Below are 27284 nucleotides of genomic sequence, written 5' to 3' on the forward strand. Positions count from 1 at the left end.
ACTCTCTCGCCCTACCGAATTTTTAAATGGGATTTTTTTCGTTGAAAGAGAATTTGAAGTCCACTAATTTGTTAGAAATTTCACCATATTTGGACTTGAAAAGAGAGACTTATGGTGGTTTTAATTTTGGGTGACGTTTCGCACACTCTTTTTAAGACGGACAACAACTCTCTCACCCCAACGATTTTTAAAACAAGATTTTTTTCCCCGGAAAGAGAATTTGAAGACTGGTAGAAATTTCACCACTTTTGAACTTAAAGTCCGAGAGTTACACAGGTTTTAATTTTGGATGACGTGTCGCACACTCTTTATAAAACGGACTACAACTCTCTCATCCCAACAAAATTTGAAATGAGATTTCTTTCCCAAGAAAAAGAATCTTAGGACCTCCGATTGGTAGAAATTTCACCACTTTTTGACTTCAAATGAGAGAGTTAGGCAAGTTTTAATTTTGGGTGACGTTTCACACACTCTTTTTAAAATGGACCAAAACTCTCTCATCCCACCGAATTTTTAAATGAGATTTTTTTACACAAAAGAGAATTTGAAGGCATCTAATTGATAGAAATTTCTCCACTTTTCGACTTAAAATGAGTGAGTTATGGACGTTTTAATTTTGGGTGACGTTTCACACACTCATTATAAAATGGTCCAAAACTCTCTCGCCCTACCGAATTTTTAAATGGGATTTTTTTCGTTGAAAGAGAATTTGAAGTCCACTAATTTGTTAGAAATTTCACCATATTTGGACTTGAAAAGAGAGACTTATGGTGGTTTTAATTTTGGGTGACGTTTCGCACACTCTTTTTAAGACGGACAACAACTCTCTCACCCCAACGATTTTTAAAACAAGATTTTTTTCCCCGGAAAGAGAATTTGAAGACTGGTAGAAATTTCACCACTTTTGAACTTAAAGTTAGAGAGTTACACAGGTTTTAATTTTGGATGGCGTGTCGCACACTCTTTATAAAACGGACTACAACTCTCTCATCCCAACAAAATTTGAAATGAGATTTCTTTCCCAAGAAAAAGAATCTTAGGACCTCCGATTGGTAGAAATTTCACCACTTTTTGACTTCAAATGAGAGAGTTAGGCAAGTTTTAATTTTGGGTGACGTTTCACACACTCTTTTTAAAATGGACCAAAACTCTCTCATCCCACCGAATTTTTAAATGAGATTTTTTTACTCAAAAGAGAATTTGAAGGCATCTAATTGATAGAAATTTCTCCAATTTTCGACTTAAAATGAGTGAGTTATGGACGTTTTAATTTTGGGTGACGTTTCACACACTCATTATAAAATGGTCCAAAACTCTCTCGCCCTACCGAATTTTTAAATGGGATTTTTTTCGTTGAAAGAGAATTTGAAGTCCACTAATTTGTTAGAAATTTCACCATATTTGGACTTGAAAAGAGAGACTTATGGTGGTTTTAATTTTGGGTGAAGTTTCTCACACTCTTTTTAAGACGGACAACAACTCTCTCACCCCAACGATTTTTAAAACAAGATTTTTTTCCCCGAATTTGAAGATTGGTAGAAATTTCACCACTTTTGAACTTAAAGTCAGAGAGTTACACAGGTTTTAATTTTGGATGACGTGTCGCACACTCTTTATAAAACGGACTACAACTCTCTCATCCCAACAAAATTTGAAATGAGATTTCTTTCCCAATAAAAAGAATCTTAGGACCTCCGATTGGTAGAAATTTCACCACTTTTTGACTTCAAATGAGAGAGTTAGGCAAGTTTTAATTTTGGGTGACGTTTCACACACTCTTTTTAAAATGGACCAAAACTCTCTCATCCCACCGAATTTTTAAATGAGATTTTTTTACTCAAAAGAGAATTTGAAGGCATCTAATTGATAGAAATTTCTCCACTTTTCGACTTAAAATGAGTGAGTTATGGACGTTTTAATTTTGGGTGACGTTTCACACACTCATTACAAAATGGTCCAAAACTCTCTCGCCCTACCGAATTTTTAAATGGGATTTTTTTCGTTGAAAGAGAATTTGAAGTCCACTAATTTGTTAGAAATTTCACCATATTTGGACTTGAAAAGAGAGACTTATGGTGGTTTTAATTTTGGGTGAAGTTTCTCACACTCTTTTTAAGACGGACAACAACTCTCTCACCCCAACGATTTTTAAAACAAGAGTTTTTTCCCCGGAAAGAGAATTTGAAGATTGGTAGAAATTTCACCACTTTTGAACTTAAAGTCAGAGAGTTACACAGGTTTTAATTTTGGATGACGTGTCGCACACTCTTTATAAAACGGACTACAACTCTCTCATCCCAACAAAATTTGAAATGAGATTTCTTTCCCAATAAAAAGAATCTTAGGACCTCCGATTGGTAGAAATTTCACCACTTTTTGACTTCAAATGAGAGAGTTAGGCAAGTTTTAATTTTGGGTGACGTTTCACACACTCTTTTTAAAATGGACCAAAACTCTCTCAACCCACCGAATTTTTAAATGAGATTTTTTTACTCAAAAGAGAATTTGAAGGCATCTAATTGATAGAAATTTCTCCACTTTTCGACTTAAAATGAGTGAGTTATGGACGTTTTAATTTTGGGTGACGTTTCACACACTCATTATAAAATGGTCCAAAACTCTCTCGCCCTACCGAATTTTTAAATGGGATTTTTTTCGTTGAAAGAGAATTTGAAGTCTACTAATTTGTTAGAAATTTCACCATATTTGGACTTGAAAAGAGAGACTTATGGTGGTTTTAATTTTGGGTGACGTTTCGCACACTCTTTTTAAGACGGACAACAACTCTCTCACCCCAACGATTTTTAAAACAAGATTTTTTTCCCCGGAAAGAGAATTTGAAGATTGGTAGAAATTTCACCACTTTTGAACTTAAAGTCAGAGAGTTACACAGGTTTTAATTTTGGATGACGTGTCGCACACTCTTTATAAAACGGACTACAACTCTCTCATCCCAACAAAATTTGAAATGAGATTTCTTTCCCAAGAAAAAGAATCTTAGGACCTCCGATTGGTAGAAATTTCACCACTTTTTGACTTCAAATGAGAGAGTTAGGCAAGTTTTAATTTTGGGTGACGTTTCACACACTCTTTTTAAAATGGACCAAAACTCTCTCATCCCACCGAATTTTTAAATGAGATTTTTTTACTCAAAAGAGAATTTGAAGGCATCTAATTGATAGAAATTTCTCCACTTTTCGACTTAAAATGAGTGAGTTATGGACGTTTTAATTTTGGGTGACGTTTCACACACTCATTATAAAATGGTCCAAAACTCTCTCGCCCTACCGAATTTTTAAATGGGATTTTTTTCGTTGAAAGAGAATTTGAAGTCTACTAATTTGTTAGAAATTTCACCATATTTGGACTTGAAAAGAGAGACTTATGGTGGTTTTAATTTTGGGTGACGTTTCGCACACTCTTTTTAAGACGGACAACAACTCTCTCACCCCAACGATTTTTAAAACAAGATTTTTTTCCCCGGAAAGAGAATTTGAAGATTGGTAGAAATTTCACCACTTTTGAACTTAAAGTCAGAGAGTTACACAGGTTTTAATTTTGGATGACGTGTCGCACACTCTTTATAAAACGGACTACAACTCTCTCATCCCAACAAAATTTGAAATGAGATTTCTTTCCCAAGAAAAAGAATCTTAGGACCTCCGATTGGTAGAAATTTCACCACTTTTTGACTTCAAATGAGAGAGTTAGGCAAGTTTTAATTTTGGGTAACGTTTCACACACTCTTTTTAAAATGGACCAAAACTCTCTCATCCCACCGAATTTTTAAATGAGATTTTTTTACTCAAAAGAGAATTTGAAGGCATCTAATTGATAGAAATTTCTCCACTTTTCGACTTAAAATGAGTGAGTTATGGACGTTTTAATTTTGGGTGACGTTTCACACACTCATTATAAAATGGTCCAAAACTCTCTCGCCCTACCGAATTTTTAAATGGGATTTTTTTCGTTGAAAGAGAATTTGAAGTCCACTAATTTGTTAGAAATTTCACCATATTTGGACTTGAAAAGAGAGACTTATGGTGGTTTTAATTTTGGGTGACGTTTCGCACACTCTTTTTAAGACGGACAACAACTCTCTCACCCCAACGATTTTTAAAACAAGATTTTTTTCCCCGGAAAGAGAATTTGAAGATTGGTAGAAATTTCACCACTTTTGAACTTAAAGTCAGAGAGTTACACAGGTTTTAATTTTGGATGCCGTGTCGCACACTCTTTATAAAACGGACTACAACTCTCTCATCCCAACAAAATTTGAAATGAGATTTCTTTCCCAAGAAAAAGAATCTTAGGACCTCCGATTGGTAGAAATTTCACCACTTTTTGACTTCAAATGAGAGAGTTAGGCAAGTTTTAATTTTGGGTGACGTTTCACACACTCTTTTTAAAATGGACCAAAACTCTCTCATCCCACCGAATTTTTAAATGAGATTTTTTTACTCAAAAGAGAATTTGAAGGCATCTAATTGATAGAAATTTCTCCACTTTTCGACTTAAAATGAGTGAGTTATGGACGTTTTAATTTTGGGTGACGTTTCACACACTCATTATAAAATGGTCCAAAACTCTCTCGCCCTACCGAATTTTTAAATGGGATTTTTTTCGTTGAAAGAGAATTTGAAGTCTACTAATTTGTTAGAAATTTCACCATATTTGGACTTAAAAAGAGAGACTTATGGTGGTTTTAATTTTGGGTGACGTTTCGCACACTCTTTTTAAGACGGACAACAACTCTCTCACCCCAACGATTTTTAAAACAAGATTTTTTTCCCCGGAAAGAGAATTTGAAGATTGGTAGAAATTTCACCACTTTTGAACTTAAAGTCAGAGAGTTACACAGGTTTTAATTTTGGATGACGTGTCGCACACTCTTTATAAAACGGACTACAACTCTCTCATCCCAACAAAATTTGAAATGAGATTTCTTTCCCAATAAAAAGAATCTTAGGACCTCCGATTGGTAGAAATTTCACCACTTTTTGACTTCAAATGAGAGAGTTAGGCAAGTTTTAATTTTGGGTGACGTTTCACACACTCTTTTTAAAATGGACCAAAACTCTCTCATCCCACCGAATTTTTAAATGAGATTTTTTTACTCAAAAGAGAATTTGAAGGCATCTAATTGATAGAAATTTCTCCAATTTTCGACTTAAAATGAGTGAGTTATGGACGTTTTAATTTTGGGTGACGTTTCACACACTCATTATAAAATGGTCCAAAACTCTCTCGCCCTACCGAATTTTTAAATGGGATTTTTTTCGTTGAAAGAGAATTTGAAGTCCACTAATTTGTTAGAAATTTCACCATATTTGGACTTGAAAAGAGAGACTTATGGTGGTTTTAATTTTGGGTGAAGTTTCTCACACTCTTTTTAAGACGGACAACAACTCTCTCACCCCAACGATTTTTAAAACAAGAGTTTTTTCCCCGGAAAGAGAATTTGAAGATTGGTAGAAATTTCACCACTTTTGAACTTAAAGTCAGAGAGTTACACAGGTTTTAATTTTGGATGACGTGTCGCACACTCTTTATAAAACGGACTACAACTCTCTCATCCCAACAAAATTTGAAATGAGATTTCTTTCCCAATAAAAAGAATCTTAGGACCTCCGATTGGTAGAAATTTCACCACTTTTTGACTTCAAATGAGAGAGTTAGGCAAGTTTTAATTTTGGGTGACGTTTCACACACTCTTTTTAAAATGGACCAAAACTCTCTCATCCCACCGAATTTTTAAATGAGATTTTTTTACTCAAAAGAGAATTTGAAGGCATCTAATTGATAGAAATTTCTCCACTTTTCGACTTAAAATGAGTGAGTTATGGACGTTTTAATTTTGGGTGACGTTTCACACACTCATTATAAAATGGTCCAAAACTCTCTCGCCCTACCGAATTTTTAAATGGGATTTTTTTCGTTGAAAGAGAATTTGAAGTCTACTAATTTGTTAGAAATTTCACCATATTTGGACTTGAAAAGAGAGACTTATGGTGGTTTTAATTTTGGGTGACGTTTCGCACACTCTTTTTAAGACGGACAACAACTCTCTCACCCCAACGATTTTTAAAACAAGATTTTTTTCCCCGGAAAGAGAATTTGAAGATTGGTAGAAATTTCACCACTTTTGAACTTAAAGTCAGAGAGTTACACAGGTTTTAATTTTGGATGACGTGTCGCACACTCTTTATAAAACGGACTACAACTCTCTCATCCCAACAAAATTTGAAATGAGATTTCTTTCCCAAGAAAAAGAATCTTAGGACCTCCGATTGGTAGAAATTTCACCACTTTTTGACTTCAAATGAGAGAGTTAGGCAAGTTTTAATTTTGGGTGACGTTTCACACACTCTTTTTAAAATGGACCAAAACTCTCTCATCCCACCGAATTTTTAAATGAGATTTTTTTACTCAAAAGAGAATTTGAAGGCATCTAATTGATAGAAATTTCTCCACTTTTCGACTTAAAATGAGTGAGTTATGGACGTTTTAATTTTGGGTGACGTTTCACACACTCATTATAAAATGGTCCAAAACTCTCTCGCCCTACCGAATTTTTAAATGGGATTTTTTTCGTTGAAAGAGAATTTGAAGTCCACTAATTTGTTAGAAGTTTCACCATATTTGGACTTGAAAAGAGAGACTTATGGTGGTTTTAATTTTGGGTGACGTTTCGCACACTCTTTTTAAGACGGACAACAACTCTCTCACCCCAACGATTTTTAAAACAAGATTTTTTTCCCCGGAAAGAGAATTTGAAGACTGGTAGAAATTTCACCACTTTTGAACTTAAAGTCAGAGAGTTACACAGGTTTTAATTTTGGATGCCGTGTCGCACACTCTTTATAAAACGGACTACAACTCTCTCATCCCAACAAAATTTGAAATGAGATTTCTTTCCCAAGAAAAAGAATCTTAGGACCTCCGATTGGTAGAAATTTCACCACTTTTTGACTTCAAATGAGAGAGTTAGGCAAGTTTTAATTTTGGGTGACGTTTCACACACTCTTTTTAAAATGGACCAAAACTCTCTCATCCCACCGAATTTTTAAATGAGATTTTTTTACTCAAAAGAGAATTTGAAGGCATCTAATTGATAGAAATTTCTCCACTTTTCGACTTAAAATGAGTGAGTTATGGACGTTTTAATTTTGGGTGACGTTTCACACACTCATTATAAAATGGTCCAAAACTCTCTCGCCCTACCGAATTTTTAAATGGGATTTTTTTCGTTGAAAGAGAATTTGAAGTCTACTAATTTGTTAGAAATTTCACCATATTTGGACTTGAAAAGAGAGACTTATGGTGGTTTTAATTTTGGGTGACGTTTCGCACACTCTTTTTAAGACGGACAACAACTCTCTCACCCCAACGATTTTTAAAACAAGATTTTTTTCCCCGGAAAGAGAATTTGAAGACTGGTAGAAATTTCACCACTTTTGAACTTAAAGTCAGGTTTTAATTTTGGATGACGTGTCGCACACTCTTTATAAAACGGACTACAACTCTCTCATCCCAACAAAATTTGAAATGAGATTTTTTTCCCAAGAAAAAGAATCTTAGGACCTCCGATTGGTAGAAATTTCACCACTTTTTGACTTCAAATGAGAGAGTTAGGCAAGTTTTAATTTTGGGTGACGTTTCACACACTCTTTTTAAAATGGACCAAAACTCTCTCATCCCACCGAATTTTTAAATGAGATTTTTTTACTCAAAAGAGAATTTGAAGGCATCTAATTGATAGAAATTTCTCCAATTTTCGACTTAAAATGAGTGAGTTATGGACGTTTTAATTTTGGGTGACGTTTCACACACTCATTATAAAATGGTCCAAAACTCTCTCGCCCTACCGAATTTTTAAATGGGATTTTTTTCGTTGAAAGAGAATTTGAAGTCCACTAATTTGTTAGAAATTTCACCATATTTGGACTTGAAAAGAGAGACTTATGGTGGTTTTAATTTTGGGTGAAGTTTCTCACACTCTTTTTAAGACGGACAACAACTCTCTCACCCCAACGATTTTTAAAACAAGAGTTTTTTCCCCGGAAAGAGAATTTGAAGATTGGTAGAAATTTCACCACTTTTGAACTTAAAGTCAGAGAGTTACACAGGTTTTAATTTTGGATGACGTGTCGCACACTCTTTATAAAACGGACTACAACTCTCTCATCCCAACAAAATTTGAAATGAGATTTCTTTCCCAATAAAAAGAATCTTAGGACCTCCGATTGGTAGAAATTTCACCACTTTTTGACTTCAAATGAGAGAGTTAGGCAAGTTTTAATTTTGGGTGACGTTTCACACACTCTTTTTAAAATGGACCAAAACTCTCTCATCCCACCGAATTTTTAAATGAGATTTTTTTACTCAAAAGAGAATTTGAAGGCATCTAATTGATAGAAATTTCTCCAATTTTCGACTTAAAATGAGTGAGTTATGGACGTTTTAATTTTGGGTGACGTTTCACACACTCATTATAAAATGGTCCAAAACTCTCTCGCCCTACCGAATTTTTAAATGGGATTTTTTTCGTTGAAAGAGAATTTGAAGTCCACTAATTTGTTAGAAATTTCACCATATTTGGACTTGAAAAGAGAGACTTATGGTGGTTTTAATTTTGGGTGAAGTTTCTCACACTCTTTTTAAGACGGACAACAACTCTCTCACCCCAACGATTTTTAAAACAAGAGTTTTTTCCCCGGAAAGAGAATTTGAAGATTGGTAGAAATTTCACCACTTTTGAACTTAAAGTCAGAGAGTTACACAGGTTTTAATTTTGGATGACGTGTCGCACACTCTTTATAAAACGGACTACAACTCTCTCATCCCAACAAAATTTGAAATGAGATTTCTTTCCCAATAAAAAGAATCTTAGGACCTCCGATTGGTAGAAATTTCACCACTTTTTGACTTCAAATGAGAGAGTTAGGCAAGTTTTAATTTTGGGTGACGTTTCACACACTCTTTTTAAAATGGACCAAAACTCTCTCATCCCACCGAATTTTTAAATGAGATTTTTTTACTCAAAAGAGAATTTGAAGGCATCTAATTGATAGAAATTTCTCCACTTTTCGACTTAAAATGAGTGAGTTATGGACGTTTTAATTTTGGGTGACGTTTCACACACTCATTATAAAATGGTCCAAAACTCTCTCGCCCTACCGAATTTTTAAATGGGATTTTTTTCGTTGAAAGAGAATTTGAAGTCTACTAATTTGTTAGAAATTTCACCATATTTGGACTTGAAAAGAGAGACTTATGGTGGTTTTAATTTTGGGTGACGTTTCGCACACTCTTTTTAAGACGGACAACAACTCTCTCACCCCAACGATTTTTAAAACAAGATTTTTTTCCCCGGAAAGAGAATTTGAAGATTGGTAGAAATTTCACCACTTTTGAACTTAAAGTCAGAGAGTTACACAGGTTTTAATTTTGGATGACGTGTCGCACACTCTTTATAAAACGGACTACAACTCTCTCATCCCAACAAAATTTGAAATGAGATTTCTTTCCCAAGAAAAAGAATCTTAGGACCTCCGATTGGTAGAAATTTCACCACTTTTTGACTTCAAATGAGAGAGTTAGGCAAGTTTTAATTTTGGGTGACGTTTCACACACTCTTTTTAAAATGGACCAAAACTCTCTCATCCCACCGAATTTTTAAATGAGATTTTTTTACTCAAAAGAGAATTTGAAGGCATCTAATTGATAGAAATTTCTCCAATTTTCGACTTAAAATGAGTGAGTTATGGACGTTTTAATTTTGGGTGACGTTTCACACACTCATTATAAAATGGTCCAAAACTCTCTCGCCCTACCGAATTTTTAAATGGGATTTTTTTCGTTGAAAGAGAATTTGAAGTCCACTAATTTGTTAGAAATTTCACCATATTTGGACTTGAAAAGAGAGACTTATGGTGGTTTTAATTTTGGGTGAAGTTTCTCACACTCTTTTTAAGACGGACAACAACTCTCTCACCCCAACGATTTTTAAAACAAGATTTTTTTCCCCGGAAAGAGAATTTGAAGATTGGTAGAAATTTCACCACTTTTGAACTTAAAGTCAGAGAGTTACACAGGTTTTAATTTTGGATGACGTGTCGCACACTCTTTATAAAACGGACTACAACTCTCTCATCCCAACAAAATTTGAAATGAGATTTCTTTCCCAAGAAAAAGAATCTTAGGACCTCCGATTGGTAGAAATTTCACCACTTTTTGACTTCAAATGAGAGAGTTAGGCAAGTTTTAATTTTGGGTGACGTTTCACACACTCTTTTTAAAATGGACCAAAACTCTCTCATCCCACCGAATTTTTAAATGAGATTTTTTTACTCAAAAGAGAATTTGAAGGCATCTAATTGATAGAAATTTCTCCAATTTTCGACTTAAAATGAGTGAGTTATGGACGTTTTAATTTTGGGTGACGTTTCACACACTCATTATAAAATGGTCCAAAACTCTCTCGCCCTACCGAATTTTTAAATGGGATTTTTTTCGTTGAAAGAGAATTTGAAGTCCACTAATTTGTTAGAAATTTCACCATATTTGGACTTGAAAAGAGAGACTTATGGTGGTTTTAATTTTGGGTGAAGTTTCTCACACTCTTTTTAAGACGGACAACAACTCTCTCACCCCAACGATTTTTAAAACAAGATTTTTTTCCCCGAATTTGAAGATTGGTAGAAATTTCACCACTTTTGAACTTAAAGTCAGAGAGTTACACAGGTTTTAATTTTGGATGACGTGTCGCACACTCTTTATAAAACGGACTACAACTCTCTCATCCCAACAAAATTTGAAATGAGATTTCTTTCCCAATAAAAAGAATCTTAGGACCTCCGATTGGTAGAAATTTCACCACTTTTTGACTTCAAATGAGAGAGTTAGGCAAGTTTTAATTTTGGGTGACGTTTCACACACTCTTTTTAAAATGGACCAAAACTCTCTCATCCCACCGAATTTTTAAATGAGATTTTTTTACTCAAAAGAGAATTTGAAGGCATCTAATTGATAGAAATTTCTCCACTTTTCGACTTAAAATGAGTGAGTTATGGACGTTTTAATTTTGGGTGACGTTTCACACACTCATTATAAAATGGTCCAAAACTCTCTCGCCCTACCGAATTTTTAAATGGGATTTTTTTCGTTGAAAGAGAATTTGAAGTCCACTAATTTGTTAGAAATTTCACCATATTTGGACTTGAAAAGAGAGACTTATGGTGGTTTTAATTTTGGGTGAAGTTTCTCACACTCTTTTTAAGACGGACAACAACTCTCTCACCCCAACGATTTTTAAAACAAGAGTTTTTTCCCCGGAAAGAGAATTTGAAGATTGGTAGAAATTTCACCACTTTTGAACTTAAAGTCAGAGAGTTACACAGGTTTTAATTTTGGATGACGTGTCGCACACTCTTTATAAAACGGACTACAACTCTCTCATCCCAACAAAATTTGAAATGAGATTTCTTTCCCAATAAAAAGAATCTTAGGACCTCCGATTGGTAGAAATTTCACCACTTTTTGACTTCAAATGAGAGAGTTAGGCAAGTTTTAATTTTGGGTGACGTTTCACACACTCTTTTTAAAATGGACCAAAACTCTCTCATCCCACCGAATTTTTAAATGAGATTTTTTTACTCAAAAGAGAATTTGAAGGCATCTAATTGATAGAAATTTCTCCAATTTTCGACTTAAAATGAGTGAGTTATGGACGTTTTAATTTTGGGTGACGTTTCACACACTCATTATAAAATGGTCCAAAACTCTCTCGCCCTACCGAATTTTTAAATGGGATTTTTTTCGTTGAAAGAGAATTTGAAGTCCACTAATTTGTTAGAAATTTCACCATATTTGGACTTGAAAAGAGAGACTTATGGTGGTTTTAATTTTGGGAGAAGTTTCTCACACTCTTTTTAAGACGGACAACAACTCTCTCACCCCAACGATTTTTAAAACAAGAGTTTTTTCCCCGGAAAGAGAATTTGAAGATTGGTAGAAATTTCACCACTTTTGAACTTAAAGTCAGAGAGTTACACAGGTTTTAATTTTGGATGACGTGTCGCACACTCTTTATAAAACGGACTACAACTCTCTCATCCCAACAAAATTTGAAATGAGATTTCTTTCCCAATAAAAAGAATCTTAGGACCTCCGATTGGTAGAAATTTCACCACTTTTTGACTTCAAATGAGAGAGTTAGGCAAGTTTTAATTTTGGGTGACGTTTCACACACTCTTTTTAAAATGGACCAAAACTCTCTCATCCCACCGAATTTTTAAATGAGATTTTTTTACTCAAAAGAGAATTTGAAGGCATCTAATTGATAGAAATTTCTCCAATTTTCGACTTAAAATGAGTGAGTTATGGACGTTTTAATTTTGGGTGACGTTTCACACACTCATTATAAAATGGTCCAAAACTCTCTCGCCCTACCGAATTTTTAAATGGGATTTTTTTCGTTGAAAGAGAATTTGAAGTCCACTAATTTGTTAGAAATTTCACCATATTTGGACTTGAAAAGAGAGACTTATGGTGGTTTTAATTTTGGGTGAAGTTTCTCACACTCTTTTTAAGACGGACAACAACTCTCTCACCCCAACGATTTTTAAAACAAGAGTTTTTTCCCCGGAAAGAGAATTTGAAGATTGGTAGAAATTTCACCACTTTTGAACTTAAAGTCAGAGAGTTACACAGGTTTTAATTTTGGATGACGTGTCGCACACTCTTTATAAAACGGACTACAACTCTCTCATCCCAACAAAATTTGAAATGAGATTTCTTTCCCAATAAAAAGAATCTTAGGACCTCCGATTGGTAGAAATTTCACCACTTTTTGACTTCAAATGAGAGAGTTAGGCAAGTTTTAATTTTGGGTGACGTTTCACACACTCTTTTTAAAATGGACCAAAACTCTCTCATCCCACCGAATTTTTAAATGAGATTTTTTTACTCAAAAGAGAATTTGAAGGCATCTAATTGATAGAAATTTCTCCACTTTTCGACTTAAAATGAGTGAGTTATGGACGTTTTAATTTTGGGTGACGTTTCACACACTCATTATAAAATGGTCCAAAACTCTCTCGCCCTACCGAATTTTTAAATGGGATTTTTTTCGTTGAAAGAGAATTTGAAGTCTACTAATTTGTTAGAAATTTCACCATATTTGGACTTGAAAAGAGAGACTTATGGTGGTTTTAATTTTGGGTGACGTTTCGCACACTCTTTTTAAGACGGACAACAACTCTCTCACCCCAACGATTTTTAAAACAAGATTTTTTTCCCCGGAAAGAGAATTTGAAGATTGGTAGAAATTTCACCACTTTTGAACTTAAAGTCAGAGAGTTACACAGGTTTTAATTTTGGATGACGTGTCGCACACTCTTTATAAAACGGACTACAACTCTCTCATCCCAACAAAATTTGAAATGAGATTTCTTTCCCAATAAAAAGAATCTTAGGACCTCCGATTGGTAGAAATTTCACCACTTTTTGACTTCAAATGAGAGAGTTAGGCAAGTTTTAATTTTGGGTGACGTTTCACACACTCTTTTTAAAATGGACCAAAACTCTCTCATCCCACCGAATTTTTAAATGAGATTTTTTTACTCAAAAGAGAATTTGAAGGCATCTAATTGATAGAAATTTCTCCACTTTTCGACTTAAAATGAGTGAGTTATGGACGTTTTAATTTTGGGTGACGTTTCACACACTCATTATAAAATGGTCCAAAACTCTCTCGCCCTACCGAATTTTTAAATGGGATTTTTTTCGTTGAAAGAGAATTTGAAGTCTACTAATTTGTTAGAAATTTCACCATATTTGGACTTGAAAAGAGAGACTTATGGTGGTTTTAATTTTGGGTGACGTTTCGCACACTCTTTTTAAGACGGACAACAACTCTCTCACCCCAACGATTTTTAAAACAAGATTTTTTTCCCCGGAAAGAGAATTTGAAGATTGGTAGAAATTTCACCACTTTTGAACTTAAAGTCAGAGAGTTACACAGGTTTTAATTTTGGATGACGTGTCGCACACTCTTTATAAAACGGACTACAACTCTCTCATCCCAACAAAATTTGAAATGAGATTTCTTTCCCAAGAAAAAGAATCTTAGGACCTCCGATTGGTAGAAATTTCACCACTTTTTGACTTCAAATGAGAGAGTTAGGCAAGTTTTAATTTTGGGTGACGTTTCACACACTCTTTTTAAAATGGACCAAAACTCTCTCATCCCACCGAATTTTTAAATGAGATTTTTTTACTCAAAAGAGAATTTGAAGGCATCTAATTGATAGAAATTTCTCCACTTTTCGACTTAAAATGAGTGAGTTATGGACGTTTTAATTTTGGGTGACGTTTCACACACTCATTATAAAATGGTCCAAAACTCTCTCGCCCTACCGAATTTTTAAATGGGATTTTTTTCGTTGAAAGAGAATTTGAAGTCCACTAATTTGTTAGAAGTTTCACCATATTTGGACTTGAAAAGAGAGACTTATGGTGGTTTTAATTTTGGGTGACGTTTCGCACACTCTTTTTAAGACGGACAACAACTCTCTCACCCCAACGATTTTTAAAACAAGATTTTTTTCCCCGGAAAGAGAATTTGAAGACTGGTAGAAATTTCACCACTTTTGAACTTAAAGTCAGAGAGTTACACAGGTTTTAATTTTGGATGCCGTGTCGCACACTCTTTATAAAACGGACTACAACTCTCTCATCCCAACAAAATTTGAAATGAGATTTCTTTCCCAAGAAAAAGAATCTTAGGACCTCCGATTGGTAGAAATTTCACCACTTTTTGACTTCAAATGAGAGAGTTAGGCAAGTTTTAATTTTGGGTGACGTTTCACACACTCTTTTTAAAATGGACCAAAACTCTCTCATCCCACCGAATTTTTAAATGAGATTTTTTTACTCAAAAGAGAATTTGAAGGCATCTAATTGATAGAAATTTCTCCACTTTTCGACTTAAAATGAGTGAGTTATGGACGTTTTAATTTTGGGTGACGTTTCACACACTCATTATAAAATGGTCCAAAACTCTCTCGCCCTACCGAATTTTTAAATGGGATTTTTTTCGTTGAAAGAGAATTTGAAGTCTACTAATTTGTTAGAAATTTCACCATATTTGGACTTGAAAAGAGAGACTTATGGTGGTTTTAATTTTGGGTGACGTTTCGCACACTCTTTTTAAGACGGACAACAACTCTCTCACCCCAACGATTTTTAAAACAAGATTTTTTTCCCCGGAAAGAGAATTTGAAGACTGGTAGAAATTTCACCACTTTTGAACTTAAAGTCAGGTTTTAATTTTGGATGACGTGTCGCACACTCTTTATAAAACGGACTACAACTCTCTCATCCCAACAAAATTTGAAATGAGATTTTTTTCCCAAGAAAAAGAATCTTAGGACCTCCGATTGGTAGAAATTTCACCACTTTTTGACTTCAAATGAGAGAGTTAGGCAAGTTTTAATTTTGGGTGACGTTTCACACACTCTTTTTAAAATGGACCAAAACTCTCTCATCCCACCGAATTTTTAAATGAGATTTTTTTACTCAAAAGAGAATTTGAAGGCATCTAATTGATAGAAATTTCTCCAATTTTCGACTTAAAATGAGTGAGTTATGGACGTTTTAATTTTGGGTGACGTTTCACACACTCATTATAAAATGGTCCAAAACTCTCTCGCCCTACCGAATTTTTAAATGGGATTTTTTTCGTTGAAAGAGAATTTGAAGTCCACTAATTTGTTAGAAATTTCACCATATTTGGACTTGAAAAGAGAGACTTATGGTGGTTTTAATTTTGGGTGAAGTTTCTCACACTCTTTTTAAGACGGACAACAACTCTCTCACCCCAACGATTTTTAAAACAAGAGTTTTTTCCCCGGAAAGAGAATTTGAAGATTGGTAGAAATTTCACCACTTTTGAACTTAAAGTCAGAGAGTTACACAGGTTTTAATTTTGGATGACGTGTCGCACACTCTTTATAAAACGGACTACAACTCTCTCATCCCAACAAAATTTGAAATGAGATTTCTTTCCCAATAAAAAGAATCTTAGGACCTCCGATTGGTAGAAATTTCACCACTTTTTGACTTCAAATGAGAGAGTTAGGCAAGTTTTAATTTTGGGTGACGTTTCACACACTCTTTTTAAAATGGACCAAAACTCTCTCATCCCACCGAATTTTTAAATGAGATTTTTTTACTCAAAAGAGAATTTGAAGGCATCTAATTGATAGAAATTTCTCCAATTTTCGACTTAAAATGAGTGAGTTATGGACGTTTTAATTTTGGGTGACGTTTCACACACTCATTATAAAATGGTCCAAAACTCTCTCGCCCTACCGAATTTTTAAATGGGATTTTTTTCGTTGAAAGAGAATTTGAAGTCCACTAATTTGTTAGAAATTTCACCATATTTGGACTTGAAAAGAGAGACTTATGGTGGTTTTAATTTTGGGTGAAGTTTCTCACACTCTTTTTAAGACGGACAACAACTCTCTCACCCCAACGATTTTTAAAACAAGAGTTTTTTCCCCGGAAAGAGAATTTGAAGATTGGTAGAAATTTCACCACTTTTGAACTTAAAGTCAGAGAGTTACACAGGTTTTAATTTTGGATGACGTGTCGCACACTCTTTATAAAACGGACTACAACTCTCTCATCCCAACAAAATTTGAAATGAGATTTCTTTCCCAATAAAAAGAATCTTAGGACCTCCGATTGGTAGAAATTTCACCACTTTTTGACTTCAAATGAGAGAGTTAGGCAAGTTTTAATTTTGGGTGACGTTTCACACACTCTTTTTAAAATGGACCAAAACTCTCTCATCCCACCGAATTTTTAAATGAGATTTTTTTACTCAAAAGAGAATTTGAAGGCATCTAATTGATAGAAATTTCTCCACTTTTCGACTTAAAATGAGTGAGTTATGGACGTTTTAATTTTGGGTGACGTTTCACACACTCATTATAAAATGGTCCAAAACTCTCTCGCCCTACCGAATTTTTAAATGGGATTTTTTTCGTTGAAAGAGAATTTGAAGTCTACTAATTTGTTAGAAATTTCACCATATTTGGACTTGAAAAGAGAGACTTATGGTGGTTTTAATTTTGGGTGACGTTTCGCACACTCTTTTTAAGACGGACAACAACTCTCTCACCCCAACGATTTTTAAAACAAGATTTTTTTCCCCGGAAAGAGAATTTGAAGATTGGTAGAAATTTCACCACTTTTGAACTTAAAGTCAGAGAGTTACACAGGTTTTAATTTTGGATGACGTGTCGCACACTCTTTATAAAACGGACTACAACTCTCTCATCCCAACAAAATTTGAAATGAGATTTCTTTCCCAAGAAAAAGAATCTTAGGACCTCCGATTGGTAGAAATTTCACCACTTTTTGACTTCAAATGAGAGAGTTAGGCAAGTTTTAATTTTGGGTGACGTTTCACACACTCTTTTTAAAATGGACCAAAACTCTCTCATCCCACCGAATTTTTAAATGAGATTTTTTTACTCAAAAGAGAATTTGAAGGCATCTAATTGATAGAAATTTCTCCAATTTTCGACTTAAAATGAGTGAGTTATGGACGTTTTAATTTTGGGTGACGTTTCACACACTCATTATAAAATGGTCCAAAACTCTCTCGCCCTACCGAATTTTTAAATGGGATTTTTTTCGTTGAAAGAGAATTTGAAGTCCACTAATTTGTTAGAAATTTCACCATATTTGGACTTGAAAAGAGAGACTTATGGTGGTTTTAATTTTGGGTGAAGTTTCTCACACTCTTTTTAAGACGGACAACAACTCTCTCACCCCAACGATTTTTAAAACAAGAGTTTTTTCCCCGGAAAGAGAATTTGAAGATTGGTAGAAATTTCACCACTTTTGAACTTAAAGTCAGAGAGTTACACAGGTTTTAATTTTGGATGACGTGTCGCACACTCTTTATAAAACGGACTACAACTCTCTCATCCCAACAAAATTTGAAATGAGATTTCTTTCCCAATAAAAAGAATCTTAGGACCTCCGATTGGTAGAAATTTCACCACTTTTTGACTTCAAATGAGAGAGTTAGGCAAGTTTTAATTTTGGGTGACGTTTCACACACTCTTTTTAAAATGGACCAAAACTCTCTCATCCCACCGAATTTTTAAATGAGATTTTTTTACTCAAAAGAGAATTTGAAGGCATCTAATTGATAGAAATTTCTCCACTTTTCGACTTAAAATGAGTGAGTTATGGACGTTTTAATTTTGGGTGACGTTTCACACACTCATTATAAAATGGTCCAAAACTCTCTCGCCCTACCGAATTTTTAAATGGGATTTTTTTCGTTGAAAGAGAATTTGAAGTCTACTAATTTGTTAGAAATTTCACCATATTTGGACTTGAAAAGAGAGACTTATGGTGGTTTTAATTTTGGGTGACGTTTCGCACACTCTTTTTAAGACGGACAACAACTCTCTCACCCCAACGATTTTTAAAACAAGATTTTTTTCCCCGGAAAGAGAATTTGAAGATTGGTAGAAATTTCACCACTTTTGAACTTAAAGTCAGAGAGTTACACAGGTTTTAATTTTGGATGACGTGTCGCACACTCTTTATAAAACGGACTACAACTCTCTCATCCCAACAAAATTTGAAATGAGATTTCTTTCCCAAGAAAAAGAATCTTAGGACCTCCGATTGGTAGAAATTTCACCACTTTTTGACTTCAAATGAGAGAGTTAGGCAAGTTTTAATTTTGGGTGACGTTTCACACACTCTTTTTAAAATGGACCAAAACTCTCTCATCCCACCGAATTTTTAAATGAGATTTTTTTACTCAAAAGAGAATTTGAAGGCATCTAATTGATAGAAATTTCTCCAATTTTCGACTTAAAATGAGTGAGTTATGGACGTTTTAATTTTGGGTGACGTTTCACACACTCATTATAAAATGGTCCAAAACTCTCTCGCCCTACCGAATTTTTAAATGGGATTTTTTTCGTTGAAAGAGAATTTGAAGTCCACTAATTTGTTAGAAATTTCACCATATTTGGACTTGAAAAGAGAGACTTATGGTGGTTTTAATTTTGGGTGAAGTTTCTCACACTCTTTTTAAGACGGACAACAACTCTCTCACCCCAACGATTTTTAAAACAAGATTTTTTTCCCCGAATTTGAAGATTGGTAGAAATTTCACCACTTTTGAACTTAAAGTCAGAGAGTTACACAGGTTTTAATTTTGGATGACGTGTCGCACACTCTTTATAAAACGGACTACAACTCTCTCATCCCAACAAAATTTGAAATGAGATTTCTTTCCCAATAAAAAGAATCTTAGGACCTCCGATTGGTAGAAATTTCACCACTTTTTGACTTCAAATGAGAGAGTTAGGCAAGTTTTAATTTTGGGTGACGTTTCACACACTCTTTTTAAAATGGACCAAAACTCTCTCATCCCACCGAATTTTTAAATGAGATTTTTTTACTCAAAAGAGAATTTGAAGGCATCTAATTGATAGAAATTTCTCCACTTTTCGACTTAAAATGAGTGAGTTATGGACGTTTTAATTTTGGGTGACGTTTCACACACTCATTATAAAATGGTCCAAAACTCTCTCGCCCTACCGAATTTTTAAATGGGATTTTTTTCGTTGAAAGAGAATTTGAAGTCCACTAATTTGTTAGAAATTTCACCATATTTGGACTTGAAAAGAGAGACTTATGGTGGTTTTAATTTTGGGTGAAGTTTCTCACACTCTTTTTAAGACGGACAACAACTCTCTCACCCCAACGATTTTTAAAACAAGAGTTTTTTCCCCGGAAAGAGAATTTGAAGATTGGTAGAAATTTCACCACTTTTGAACTTAAAGTCAGAGAGTTACACAGGTTTTAATTTTGGATGACGTGTCGCACACTCTTTATAAAACGGACTACAACTCTCTCATCCCAACAAAATTTGAAATGAGATTTCTTTCCCAATAAAAAGAATCTTAGGACCTCCGATTGGTAGAAATTTCACCACTTTTTGACTTCAAATGAGAGAGTTAGGCAAGTTTTAATTTTGGGTGACGTTTCACACACTCTTTTTAAAATGGACCAAAACTCTCTCATCCCACCGAATTTTTAAATGAGATTTTTTTACTCAAAAGAGAATTTGAAGGCATCTAATTGATAGAAATTTCTCCAATTTTCGACTTAAAATGAGTGAGTTATGGACGTTTTAATTTTGGGTGACGTTTCACACACTCATTATAAAATGGTCCAAAACTCTCTCGCCCTACCGAATTTTTAAATGGGATTTTTTTCGTTGAAAGAGAATTTGAAGTCCACTAATTTGTTAGAAATTTCACCATATTTGGACTTGAAAAGAGAGACTTATGGTGGTTTTAATTTTGGGAGAAGTTTCTCACACTCTTTTTAAGACGGACAACAACTCTCTCACCCCAACGATTTTTAAAACAAGAGTTTTTTCCCCGGAAAGAGAATTTGAAGATTGGTAGAAATTTCACCACTTTTGAACTTAAAGTCAGAGAGTTACACAGGTTTTAATTTTGGATGACGTGTCGCACACTCTTTATAAAACGGACTACAACTCTCTCATCCCAACAAAATTTGAAATGAGATTTCTTTCCCAATAAAAAGAATCTTAGGACCTCCGATTGGTAGAAATTTCACCACTTTTTGACTTCAAATGAGAGAGTTAGGCAAGTTTTAATTTTGGGTGACGTTTCACACACTCTTTTTAAAATGGACCAAAACTCTCTCATCCCACCGAATTTTTAAATGAGATTTTTTTACTCAAAAGAGAATTTGAAGGCATCTAATTGATAGAAATTTCTCCAATTTTCGACTTAAAATGAGTGAGTTATGGACGTTTTAATTTTGGGTGACGTTTCACACACTCATTATAAAATGGTCCAAAACTCTCTCGCCCTACCGAATTTTTAAATGGGATTTTTTTCGTTGAAAGAGAATTTGAAGTCCACTAATTTGTTAGAAATTTCACCATATTTGGACTTGAAAAGAGAGACTTATGGTGGTTTTAATTTTGGGTGAAGTTTCTCACACTCTTTTTAAGACGGACAACAACTCTCTCACCCCAACGATTTTTAAAACAAGAGTTTTTTCCCCGGAAAGAGAATTTGAAGATTGGTAGAAATTTCACCACTTTTGAACTTAAAGTCAGAGAGTTACACAGGTTTTAATTTTGGATGACGTGTCGCACACTCTTTATAAAACGGACTACAACTCTCTCATCCCAACAAAATTTGAAATGAGATTTCTTTCCCAATAAAAAGAATCTTAGGACCTCCGATTGGTAGAAATTTCACCACTTTTTGACTTCAAATGAGAGAGTTAGGCAAGTTTTAATTTTGGGTGACGTTTCACACACTCTTTTTAAAATGGACCAAAACTCTCTCATCCCACCGAATTTTTAAATGAGATTTTTTTACTCAAAAGAGAATTTGAAGGCATCTAATTGATAGAAATTTCTCCACTTTTCGACTTAAAATGAGTGAGTTATGGACGTTTTAATTTTGGGTGACGTTTCACACACTCATTATAAAATGGTCCAAAACTCTCTCGCCCTACCGAATTTTTAAATGGGATTTTTTTCGTTGAAAGAGAATTTGAAGTCTACTAATTTGTTAGAAATTTCACCATATTTGGACTTGAAAAGAGAGACTTATGGTGGTTTTAATTTTGGGTGACGTTTCGCACACTCTTTTTAAGACGGACAACAACTCTCTCACCCCAACGATTTTTAAAACAAGATTTTTTTCCCCGGAAAGAGAATTTGAAGATTGGTAGAAATTTCACCACTTTTGAACTTAAAGTCAGAGAGTTACACAGGTTTTAATTTTGGATGACGTGTCGCACACTCTTTATAAAACGGACTACAACTCTCTCATCCCAACAAAATTTGAAATGAGATTTCTTTCCCAAGAAAAAGAATCTTAGGACCTCCGATTGGTAGAAATTTCACCACTTTTTGACTTCAAATGAGAGAGTTAGGCAAGTTTTAATTTTGGGTGACGTTTCACACACTCTTTTTAAAATGGACCAAAACTCTCTCATCCCACCGAATTTTTAAATGAGATTTTTTTACTCAAAAGAGAATTTGAAGGCATCTAATTGATAGAAATTTCTCCAATTTTCGACTTAAAATGAGTGAGTTATGGACGTTTTAATTTTGGGTGACGTTTCACACACTCATTATAAAATGGTCCAAAACTCTCTCGCCCTACCGAATTTTTAAATGGGATTTTTTTCGTTGAAAGAGAATTTGAAGTCCACTAATTTGTTAGAAATTTCACCATATTTGGACTTGAAAAGAGAGACTTATGGTGGTTTTAATTTTGGGTGAAGTTTCTCACACTCTTTTTAAGACGGACAACAACTCTCTCACCCCAACGATTTTTAAAACAAGATTTTTTTCCCCGAATTTGAAGATTGGTAGAAATTTCACCACTTTTGAACTTAAAGTCAGAGAGTTACACAGGTTTTAATTTTGGATGACGTGTCGCACACTCTTTATAAAACGGACTACAACTCTCTCATCCCAACAAAATTTGAAATGAGATTTCTTTCCCAATAAAAAGAATCTTAGGACCTCCGATTGGTAGAAATTTCACCACTTTTTGACTTCAAATGAGAGAGTTAGGCAAGTTTTAATTTTGGGTGACGTTTCACACACTCTTTTTAAAATGGACCAAAACTCTCTCATCCCACCGAATTTTTAAATGAGATTTTTTTACTCAAAAGAGAATTTGAAGGCATCTAATTGATAGAAATTTCTCCACTTTTCGACTTAAAATGAGTGAGTTATGGACGTTTTAATTTTGGGTGACGTTTCACACACTCATTATAAAATGGTCCAAAACTCTCTCGCCCTACCGAATTTTTAAATGGGATTTTTTTCGTTGAAAGAGAATTTGAAGTCCACTAATTTGTTAGAAATTTCACCATATTTGGACTTGAAAAGAGAGACTTATGGTGGTTTTAATTTTGGGTGAAGTTTCTCACACTCTTTTTAAGACGGACAACAACTCTCTCACCCCAACGATTTTTAAAACAAGAGTTTTTTCCCCGGAAAGAGAATTTGAAGATTGGTAGAAATTTCACCACTTTTGAACTTAAAGTCAGAGAGTTACACAGGTTTTAATTTTGGATGACGTGTCGCACACTCTTTATAAAACGGACTACAACTCTCTCATCCCAACAAAATTTGAAATGAGATTTCTTTCCCAATAAAAAGAATCTTAGGACCTCCGATTGGTAGAAATTTCACCACTTTTTGACTTCAAATGAGAGAGTTAGGCAAGTTTTAATTTTGGGTGACGTTTCACACACTCTTTTTAAAATGGACCAAAACTCTCTCAACCCACCGAATTTTTAAATGAGATTTTTTTACTCAAAAGAGAATTTGAAGGCATCTAATTGATAGAAATTTCTCCACTTTTCGACTTAAAATGAGTGAGTTATGGACGTTTTAATTTTGGGTGACGTTTCACACACTCATTATAAAATGGTCCAAAACTCTCTCGCCCTACCGAATTTTTAAATGGGATTTTTTTCGTTGAAAGAGAATTTGAAGTCTACTAATTTGTTAGAAATTTCACCATATTTGGACTTGAAAAGAGAGACTTATGGTGGTTTTAATTTTGGGTGACGTTTCGCACACTCTTTTTAAGACGGACAACAACTCTCTCACCCCAACGATTTTTAAAACAAGATTTTTTTCCCCGGAAAGAGAATTTGAAGATTGGTAGAAATTTCACCACTTTTGAACTTAAAGTCAGAGAGTTACACAGGTTTTAATTTTGGATGACGTGTCGCACACTCTTTATAAAACGGACTACAACTCTCTCATCCCAACAAAATTTGAAATGAGATTTCTTTCCCAAGAAAAAGAATCTTAGGACCTCCGATTGGTAGAAATTTCACCACTTTTTGACTTCAAATGAGAGAGTTAGGCAAGTTTTAATTTTGGGTGACGTTTCACACACTCTTTTTAAAATGGACCAAAACTCTCTCATCCCACCGAATTTTTAAATGAGATTTTTTTACTCAAAAGAGAATTTGAAGGCATCTAATTGATAGAAATTTCTCCAATTTTCGACTTAAAATGAGTGAGTTATGGACGTTTTAATTTTGGGTGACGTTTCACACACTCATTATAAAATGGTCCAAAACTCTCTCGCCCTACCGAATTTTTAAATGGGATTTTTTTCGTTGAAAGAGAATTTGAAGTCCACTAATTTGTTAGAAATTTCACCATATTTGGACTTGAAAAGAGAGACTTATGGTGGTTTTAATTTTGGGTGAAGTTTCTCACACTCTTTTTAAGACGGACAACAACTCTCTCACCCCAACGATTTTTAAAACAAGATTTTTTTCCCCGAATTTGAAGATTGGTAGAAATTTCACCACTTTTGAACTTAAAGTCAGAGAGTTACACAGGTTTTAATTTTGGATGACGTGTCGCACACTCTTTATAAAACGGACTACAACTCTCTCATCCCAACAAAATTTGAAATGAGATTTCTTTCCCAATAAAAAGAATCTTAGGACCTCCGATTGGTAGAAATTTCACCACTTTTTGACTTCAAATGAGAGAGTTAGGCAAGTTTTAATTTTGGGTGACGTTTCACACACTCTTTTTAAAATGGACCAAAACTCTCTCATCCCACCGAATTTTTAAATGAGATTTTTTTACTCAAAAGAGAATTTGAAGGCATCTAATTGATAGAAATTTCTCCACTTTTCGACTTAAAATGAGTGAGTTATGGACGTTTTAATTTTGGGTGACGTTTCACACACTCATTATAAAATGGTCCAAAACTCTCTCGCCCTACCGAATTTTTAAATGGGATTTTTTTCGTTGAAAGAGAATTTGAAGTCCACTAATTTGTTAGAAATTTCACCATATTTGGACTTGAAAAGAAAGACTTATGGTGGTTTTAATTTTGGGTGAAGTTTCTCACACTCTTTTTAAGACGGACAACAACTCTCTCACCCCAACGATTTTTAAAACAAGAGTTTTTTCCCCGGAAAGAGAATTTGAAGATTGGTAGAAATTTCACCACTTTTGAACTTAAAGTCAGAGAGTTACACAGGTTTTAATTTTGGATGACGTGTCGCACACTCTTTATAAAACGGACTACAACTCTCTCATCCCAACAAAATTTGAAATGAGATTTCTTTCCCAATAAAAAGAATCTTAGGACCTCCGATTGGTAGAAATTTCACCACTTTTTGACTTCAAATGAGAGAGTTAGGCAAGTTTTAATTTTGGGTGACGTTTCACACACTCTTTTTAAAATGGACCAAAACTCTCTCATCCCACCGAATTTTTAAATGAGATTTTTTTACTCAAAAGAGAATTTGAAGGCATCTAATTGATAGAAATTTCTCCAATTTTCGACTTAAAATGAGTGAGTTATGGACGTTTTAATTTTGGGTGACGTTTCACACACTCATTATAAAATGGTCCAAAACTCTCTCGCCCTACCGAATTTTTAAATGGGATTTTTTTCGTTGAAAGAGAATTTGAAGTCCACTAATTTGTTAGAAATTTCACCATATTTGGACTTGAAAAGAGAGACTTATGGTGGTTTTAATTTTGGGAGAAGTTTCTCACACTCTTTTTAAGACGGACAACAACTCTCTCACCCCAACGATTTTTAAAACAAGAGTTTTTTCCCCGGAAAAAGAATTTGAAGATTGGTAGAAATTTCACCACTTTTGAACTTAAAGTCAGAGAGTTACACAGGTTTTAATTTTGGATGACGTGTCGCACACTCTTTATAAAACGGACTACAACTCTCTCATCCCAACAAAATTTGAAATGAGATTTCTTTCCCAATAAAAAGAATCTTAGGACCTCCGATTGGTAGAAATTTCACCACTTTTTGACTTCAAATGAGAGAGTTAGGCAAGTTTTAATTTTGGGTGACGTTTCACACACTCTTTTTAAAATGGACCAAAACTCTCTCATCCCACCGAATTTTTAAATGAGATTTTTTTACTCAAAAGAGAATTTGAAGGCATCTAATTGATAGAAATTTCTCCAATTTTCGACTTAAAATGAGTGAGTTATGGACGTTTTAATTTTGGGTGACGTTTCACACACTCATTATAAAATGGTCCAAAACTCTCTCGCCCTACCGAATTTTTAAATGGGATTTTTTTCGTTGAAAGAGAATTTGAAGTCCACTAATTTGTTAGAAATTTCACCATATTTGGACTTGAAAAGAGAGACTTATGGTGGTTTTAATTTTGGGTGAAGTTTCTCACACTCTTTTTAAGACGGACAACAACTCTCTCACCCCAACGATTTTTAAAACAAGAGTTTTTTCCCCGGAAAGAGAATTTGAAGATTGGTAGAAATTTCACCACTTTTGAACTTAAAGTCAGAGAGTTACACAGGTTTTAATTTTGGATGACGTGTCGCACACTCTTTATAAAACGGACTACAACTCTCTCATCCCAACAAAATTTGAAATGAGATTTCTTTCCCAATAAAAAGAATCTTAGGACCTCCGATTGGTAGAAATTTCACCACTTTTTGACTTCAAATGAGAGAGTTAGGCAAGTTTTAATTTTGGGTGACGTTTCACACACTCTTTTTAAAATGGACCAAAACTCTCTCATCCCACCGAATTTTTAAATGAGATTTTTTTACTCAAAAGAGAATTTGAAGGCATCTAATTGATAGAAATTTCTCCACTTTTCGACTTAAAATGAGTGAGTTATGGACGTTTTAATTTTGGGTGACGTTTCACACACTCATTATAAAATGGTCCAAAACTCTCTCGCCCTACCGAATTTTTAAATGGGATTTTTTTCGTTGAAAGAGAATTTGAAGTCTACTAATTTGTTAGAAATTTCACCATATTTGGACTTGAAAAGAGAGACTTATGGTGGTTTTAATTTTGGGTGACGTTTCGCACACTCTTTTTAAGACGGACAACAACTCTCTCACCCCAACGATTTTTAAAACAAGATTTTTTTCCCCGGAAAGAGAATTTGAAGATTGGTAGAAATTTCACCACTTTTGAACTTAAAGTCAGAGAGTTACACAGGTTTTAATTTTGGATGACGTGTCGCACACTCTTTATAAAACGGACTACAACTCTCTCATCCCAACAAAATTTGAAATGAGATTTCTTTCCCAAGAAAAAGAATCTTAGGACCTCCGATTGGTAGAAATTTCACCACTTTTTGACTTCAAATGAGAGAGTTAGGCAAGTTTT

Source organism: Tasmannia lanceolata, unplaced genomic scaffold (genome assembly GCF_043159265.1).
Source record: "Tasmannia lanceolata isolate RefF3 unplaced genomic scaffold, GAP_Taslan_0.1 ptg000037l, whole genome shotgun sequence".
Classification (NCBI taxonomy): Eukaryota; Viridiplantae; Streptophyta; class Magnoliopsida; order Canellales; family Winteraceae; genus Tasmannia; species Tasmannia lanceolata.